The sequence below is a fragment of the Oreochromis niloticus genome, linkage group LG3 (genome assembly GCF_001858045.2).
Source record: "Oreochromis niloticus isolate F11D_XX linkage group LG3, O_niloticus_UMD_NMBU, whole genome shotgun sequence".
Lineage (NCBI taxonomy): Eukaryota > Metazoa > Chordata > Actinopteri > Cichliformes > Cichlidae > Oreochromis > Oreochromis niloticus.
The window spans coordinates 6,251,233-6,259,164 of NC_031967.2; the positions used below are offsets into that span (position 1 = coordinate 6,251,233).

The 7,932-nt window shown below is 40.7% G+C and overlaps 1 long non-coding RNA gene across 1 annotated transcript; it reads right to left on the reverse strand.

Moving 5' to 3' along the window:
• Positions 1-1,633, reverse strand: LOC112846501 (uncharacterized). The gene is made up of 3 exons (XR_003219508.1): positions 661-1,633; positions 358-526; positions 1-213 (listed from the first exon to the last, which is right to left on the reverse strand). It is a non-coding gene; the product is annotated as an uncharacterized LOC112846501 (long non-coding RNA).
• Positions 1,634-7,932: the final 6,299 nt, after the last annotated feature.

Here is a 7,932-nt window from a genome sequence, read left to right on the forward strand (position 1 = left end):
TTGCCCTAAATACAAACACATTCGAATTTTCAAAAAGTGATTCAAACGCTTTGCTGTGACTGTTTCATCATTTAGAGCAGTGATGGGCCCATGTATGAACTGCATATTGGCCCTTTGAACGTATGTAGTTGTCTTTGGTAGACCACGCTGGATTTTCTTTGGCATGACGACATCTTTCTATTTCCTCTGCTCATCCTTTGAAAGTGACTTCCACTGTGGACAGAAGAACACAAAAAAACACTCAGCACATAGAAATACACAGGTACACTGCTAATTTACATATCTACAGCATGCATACTCAAACACAAGCATGAAACATTAGGAGATGCATAAATATATGGAGAGTTACAAACTTACTCTCTCTCCCACGACTGCATTTAGACCTGCTCTCTCAGTGATGTTTAGTTCAGCTTTGACCTTTGCTCCTTAGGGTAAAGCATGAAGGTGTTTGGTGGCTTCTTGATGTATGGCCTGTCTTCATGTTGTTGGGACACAGAGTAAGAGCATGTGTTGTCACTGTGCACAACTGTGAGAAAAGTAGTTTAAAAACAGGAGTAAAGCTGTAAAACTGGATCAAAGGACGCAACAATAATGAAACCTGACTACAATCTGTGTGAATCATCGTAGTCAGTTTCCAGAAAAAACAGCAGAGCAGCTTACTTTGGAGTGGAGCTGTCGAGTGGAGGAGATACAAAATCACAAACCTTCACACCGTGCCTACAGATATACAGAGAGACAGATATGAGATAACAGACAGTTAATACAAATTTACAGATGTTCATCAGCTGTGTCCGCTTGTGTGTTTGTGTGTTTTACATACAGTTCAGGATGCAGGTACTGGACCATGTCATTAGAAATCACGAGGACATCACATGTGAAACGCACAAAACGTACAACAGACGATGAGAGAAATGCAACACTATGATTTATCCACTAGAAGTGAGATCAGTGGGCTGTGCATAAAACTACATTCATACATAGCTTCACTTTGCGCTGCCGAGTTATTCTTTTTAAATTATGATTCGCTGGCAGTGATTTACTGATTAGCAAAGCTTCAAAGCACAGTTACACAAAGGTAAAATACAAGGAAGGTGACCGCAGACTGATTTTAGAGTTAGGGTCCAGTGGGGAAAGGTGGAGGACGGGGAGGGCTGGGTGATGGCCCCAGAAAAAGGAGTACCTTCTGACTCCATGTTTCCACAATATCGTCTAAATTTTCTCTGTTGTCCATTTTAATGACAGCAGAAAGTTTAAGTGCTGTTCTTGTCAGCACTTAAACCTTGTGCAGAGTGGTGGTGACTTAACTGATTAAGCTAAATCATGCTGCAAAATATACATGTATACATTTATATTTATAATATACATTTAAAAGTAAAAGGTTACTCTGCAAATTCGAATTTTAAAGCCTTTCTTGTGATAAACTAATACAATATTCATTTTTGGAGAATTAAACATCTACAATTTTGATTAATCTCTCCCAACAGTTTACTGTGTGAAGGAAGTTGATGTTTACAGATATATACAAATACTGCAGATACATTTTAAATAATTTTTTCTTTAAATGTTAATGAAATTCTTGTGTTTTCGTATGATGTCAATTAATTTTTCACTGCTCGGTCACACAACATTTCAATAATTCAAACAGAACTTTCTACACTTTTTGTTCAATTTGAAGGACAGTAAAACAACTACAGGATTCACGGAAATATTTATGTAGAAACAATAATTGTGGAGTTGAAAGAGTTAAGTGTATAATTTCAGTGATCCACTGTATCAACCAATATTTAACCTTAATACTATCTATGTAAGTACTTTCAAAAGAAGTTCAGTGATGGTTCAGTACTGAGCCATTATTCAGGAGTGATGATCATTATGTTTGGATCAGACAGCCTGCAGGGAAGGACTTGGGTGAATTGGGATGAAAGATGTATGGAGCACCTACTAGAAAGATTCCCCAAAGAACAAGTTTGGCATTGAATTAGACACATCAAGCAAGAGAGTGACCCTAAATGGACAGAATATGCTGCCTGAAGAAACTGCTGTTTATTACTGTGTCAGATGCCACAGTAACACAAACCATCAGGGGATCTGAACAAAAGCTCCTTCGTGGCTGACAAGTCGTAGCATGAAACCACGAGAGGAGGAACTTGAACACCAGTCATTTTGAAAGATTTTGCATTGTTTGTGTGTATGTGTGTCTCTAGGTTCCTGTTTATGTGCAACACCAGGGCTGGAGAGTTTCCTGCCCTGAAGTCAGTCACACCTGTCAACAATCATACTCACCTGCTGCTGATGATCCTCGTCATAGGCTCACCATTAAACAGAGTGGCTTAGGTTTGGGATCACTGAGTCACACAGTAAACTCCGGCTCACTCAGGTGAACCTGTCTTTCAGCTTTGTCAGTGAGAAGTGAACTAAATTGTGTCTTGTTTTGCAAACAAACCAGAAGGGAGAGTGTGGAGGGAGCCGAGCACTTTTATAAATATTGCTGAGGGAGTTGTTTCTTGTACCACGGACCAAGAGGAGAATTCACTGTTCGGAAGTTGGGAGATTGTCACGGAGGAAACCATGTTATTCGAACTGTTTTTGCATATCTTTGCTTGTTTGTTCACTATAACAATAAATAAATAAATAAATTATTAACTCTCACCTATCCAGTCCTGTTTGGGTCTCGTTTTCTCTATTGCATATGACTTTGTTGTTTGCAAAACTTGTGCATAACTTTTTAAAATTATAAGCAAATATAATTACAAAAAATTACACTCCAAATTGACACCAAGGTTACTCACTGTTGGTTTCACATAGCTGTAGGGGTCCCAGCTTCAAGCGTGTGGGGTTTTTTTCAGTCGGTTTTGTATCTTTCAATTCACTATTTTTCTTTTTTGCATGCAAGCTCTGTCCTAAGAGGTCTTTCTGGTCCATCATGAGTTTTGGTTTGCCCTCATGGATAAGGTGTTAGGACAGAGGCTTTCTACCAGGACTCCAGTCCTAATGACCTACATCCAAGAAGACACTTCAGGGCCTAGTTCAGCAGTGGGCAACCAAGTCCAAGCTCACGAAGAGCAGGAAGATGAGGGCCAGCTGGAGCCAAGAGCAGAAAGAAGGACAGGGTTGATGCATTTTTTTTTAATTGATAAGAGAGGCACTAGATTATTGGTAATTAAGGTCCAGTATGCACAGGCACTTTTAATCAGGCCTGATACTTGGCTCAGTATGAAGTCTCGAGCAGTGCTGCTGAATCTGCTGGACCAGGACCAAAAAGATGAAGGAGGTGCCACAACTGAGACCCTTGGTTTGCGTTTCCAGCTACTGAGTGGAGCATCATACAGGGTGGTCTCCACAAGGTGTTCAGGGATGCTCTTTTCCATTGTCCACTGCATCATGTATCTCTTGGGTTTGCAGGGCTGATGTAACTAATGGCTGCCATGTCACTAAAATGTATTCAGAACGATGCAAGACCAAAGTGGTGCAAACAAGCCTGTTAATAAAGATATGACACGTAACATTCTAGCACTTCAGAAAAGCACTATTAAAGAATACCTGCATGTTCACAACAATTGCGGTCGAGGGGTACCTCCTCCAGGGCAGACACCTCAGCAGATAGCTGGTCCTGCCAGAGAGCACCACTGACTGCCTCCAAACCAGTCTCCCCCTCATCTTGCACATCAATCTTGGGCTCATCCCCGGGGCCACAATGTCACCAACACCGAGGCAGATGTTATGCAGAACAGCACATGCTGCTATGACCTGAAACAGATATTTCGTTCTGTAAATAAAGTGTTTATACATGCACATACACTAAAAACAATGACAATTTATTCTAATGACTTACATATGGTACAAAGGTGTGGTGCACCTCCAGCGCTTGGAGGAAGATGGCATGGAACCTCGTCTTCATCATTCCAAAAGCATGCTCTATAATAGACCGTGCCCTGGAATGATGAGAGTTGAAGCGCTGGGCACCCACATCTTGGACTGGCCTCTTGTAGGGAGTGATGAGAGGGAGTGGATGTTGGAGACATGGGTACCCTCCATCTGTGAGGATGAAATGCACTGGAGGTGGGTAAATGGCCTGCCGGTACTGTGGGCTGTTGTGGAGCACCCTGGAGTCATGCATTGACATATGTATTGATGAAGCGGCCCTGATGGTCACAAATCGCCTGCTGGAGTATGGACGGGAACAATTTCCTATTCCTGTAGCACTGACCAATCAGGGCCGCTGGGAGGCTTGATCCGGACATAGCAGCAGTCAATTGCACCAGCAGCTTTCAAAAAGGCTATGTGTCTTGCCACCCCTGCAACCTATGAGCCATGGCATCTAGATCTTCACGGGTCCGAGGGAGGTGGATGACCTGATGGCGAATGGCCACCACCTCCTCTGTGACCCTGTGGACAATGTGTTGAACAGTGCAATGAGGTATTGCAAAAACAACTCTGAAGGATGCTCTGCTGGCCAGCCAGAAAGGAAACACAAGGACCTCAATTGTGGCACCCCAATCATGTCTCCGATCCTGGTTAAGTAGATTCAGCAGCACTTTCAGAGACACCCTGCTCAGGCAAAAATCAGGCATAGTGTTTTCAATATTAAAAAGCTTGTCCAGGACTTGAACACTCAGGTTAATCCTGCAGTAGTGTAGTCTGGTCTGGTGAAGGAAAATATTTTTGTCACTATTATGAATCTTGCTGTTGTTGTTCTTTAGAGAAATGATTTTACATGTGAAAACATTATTGCACTTGAGTAGAATGTACTAAAATGTGCTGGTTCACTGTAAGGTATAAAAGAGCAAATACTCCTATAGTAAAATCAAGTCTACAGTGGTAAATATTGGAGTTTTAAGCTAGTAAACAAATACACATGTCAAATATATGAATGAAAAAAAAAATGACATGTATTTTTCAACGTACCTGAAAGTGGTTATCTCTTAGTCGCAACAAAATTACTTGTCTGTGATGAGTGATTTGTTGTAGCCCTTCAATTACGACAAAGATAAGACAAGCGAGAAGGTTGTCCGAATCCATTTCACTGATCGGGAGAAGTGGTAATGGCGGGAACAGCTGGTGACGCAAATCTGAAGGCTAGACTGTCCAATTTCACAAGCCTTGCACTTCCGGCCTTCTCAGTCTTCGGAGGATGTGGTCCACGTAGACCGCGAAGGCTGGGTCCTCTGAAAGATGCAGACCCTGAATTGGGACACAGCTAGTGTTTACACTGCAATCTGCCTTTGTGACATTCATTAGTACCCTCACTGACACACAAAACAAAAGAATGAATACAGTACACACTGACTACACAGGACAACACAACACACTGTCTATACACTCCCAACATGCTAAAAACCACAAATCTCTAACATCTAAAAACTCTTTCTCTCTCTGGCTCTCATTGCTGTCCAAAACTTTCCCCTCTACCTAAACAACCAGATCCTACATGTTGCTATTTTTTTTATTGGTCAACATGGTACATTAAGGACTTGGCACTAAGGGTGGCAAGAGATCGTTTTAGGGTGGTACATGCCACCCCTCTAGATCTGCCCTGTTGGTTGCACTCTGTGTCATAGGGTGTCATTCACACCTATTGTGAGCTTCTTGTTCTTCTTCTACTTAGTAACCATCATATTCATTATCGCTGTTGTGTTCATGTATGTATTGGTCGTAGTTGATGACAACGACGACGAGAGACCCTGCACTTGGGACACCACGGTCCAAGCTGAGAGATGTGTTCCCTGACATGAATGAGTTGATCTACGAGCGTCTTGCTCTGGCCTGTTTGCTGGACATTTACTAAGGAAAAGGAAAGCGACCTGGTGGTGAGGATAGTTGTGATAGTAATGATGGTGTCGGTGGTGATAGAGGTGGTGGTGTTGGCTTTGACGATAGCAAAACACTTCAAATGTCTCCTGTGGCACAGTAGCAGGATATAAAAAGCACCCATCTCACCTATTCTTAACAACAGCATTCAGTACATCTGCATTTCCACAGCAGCCAGGTATACAACCTAATGGCCTTATGTGAAAGTCAAGAGGCTGAAATGCTCACACCAGCCACAATATTTAAACCCCAACGATGTGTACAAGTCCTGCTGGGGTGTGGACACTGGAGCCCTGGGCTCTAGGATGTTGAGAGTGGATCCTTTGGAAGCTGATGTTGGTGGTGAGGCGTGGGTCCTCAGTGGATCAGGGTTGGTCTGGTGTCAGAGTAGTGAATGCAAGACCCAAATGCAGGACTTCCTGTGTGATGAATATGTTTGGCAGGAGAAAACCAAAGAAGCAAGTGAGTTTTGCAGTAATAAAAAAAAGTTTAACCTATGGTAAATATGGTTTTACATATGTTCATGTATCAGACCAGGCGACACCAGCAGACTGAAAAACCAGTGAGTAAAGTAAGAAATGTACAAAGTGTTATGGAAGACATTTTGTGTAGTTGCCCATCCCTGTAGTACAAAAAACACTCTTAGATTATAGGTCCACAGACTGTAAATAAAGGAACACTGACATTAAGTTTATCCACTCATGCAAATCACTTCTGGCTCTAAAACCACAACATGACAATGTTGAGCCTTGAAGATAAAATGTAAAGTTCAAAACTAATTGGTGACATCACAATGCATTCATCTACCTTCAATAAAGAGTCAATGGTGCTGCAGTTGTGCATGACTCTAAATTTTTCCAGAGGGAAACAACACAGAGACAACTGGAGTTTGAAAGATTTTAATAAATGAACCATCAAAGAAGCTTTATATTATTTAAAAAATAGAATAGAAGTGTTGCTGCATAAGAGTTGTTGGTGTTAGACTGCTGCACACAGATGTTGATGTAAAGATAAAGCAGCTGTGTGAGTCTTACGATAAAGGAAGTGGTAAACTTTGAGACTTTGCAGAAAACAAAAGCCAGGTAATACATTTCTACAGTAACAATACTATCATCATCCTTAAACCTTAATGAATAATCACTCTTTATGAGAATTGCTGTAATTGAGTTTCCTCAATCAACATTAGATACTCATATTAGCTTTAAATACTTATTTCACTTTAATATTTAATTGAGAAACAAGGTAGTCTCAAGGTACTTTATATCATTCTCAGTTTACCATCAGCTACACTCACACTGTTCTTTCTGTTCTTGTCTCTGTACAACTCTGCACTTCTCTGTGAGCCCATCCTTCTATTTCTCTCCAGATTCTGTAAACATAAAACACACAGTCACAAATGTCCAACAGTGACAACAGCCTGTCCTCTATTAATAAAGCAGTCATATTAGATATCTGAGTGTGCAAAGGGAAAATAGGATTCACAGACTATAGACTAAGTGTAAGATGAAATGTAAACAGGTCTTCCTTTTACAGATTATGTTCTTTGATGGCAGGTTTAGAAAGAGTGTGTGTGTGTGTGTTTACATATGTGTCCATCTTGTTGTTTTTTTTACTTCTGCCAATTTTTGACAGTTGAACAACAAGTAGTTTTGTAACCTAACCATGTTCAGGTTTTTTTCAGCTTTTCATTTTGTTTTTCCAATATTTCTATGTAAGTTATTACTATTCTGCTAAATCATAGTTTTTCTGTTAAGTTATAATATTTCTGCCACTTTTAAGTTTGTGCTAAATATAGTATTTCTGCTATTTTATAGTATTTGTGCTAAAACATAGTATTTCTACTAAATGTAGTATTTCTGCTTAATCATAGTATTTCTATATATTTCTGCCAGGTCCCCAGGCAGCCAATCCTCTGTGAGGGCTGAGACATTCAAATTTGCATATCTGGGCCTTCATGGCTTCTAAGCCAACCAATCATCCATGTCATATATCTCTAAAAATTTATATTTTTATTTCAAATAGACAACACTTGACGATTCCCCCATCTCTTCTGAACAAAACGGTATAAGAATGACCGCTCTAGCCCCTGCGGTTAGGAAATTATGACCATTTGTTTGAAGGGAA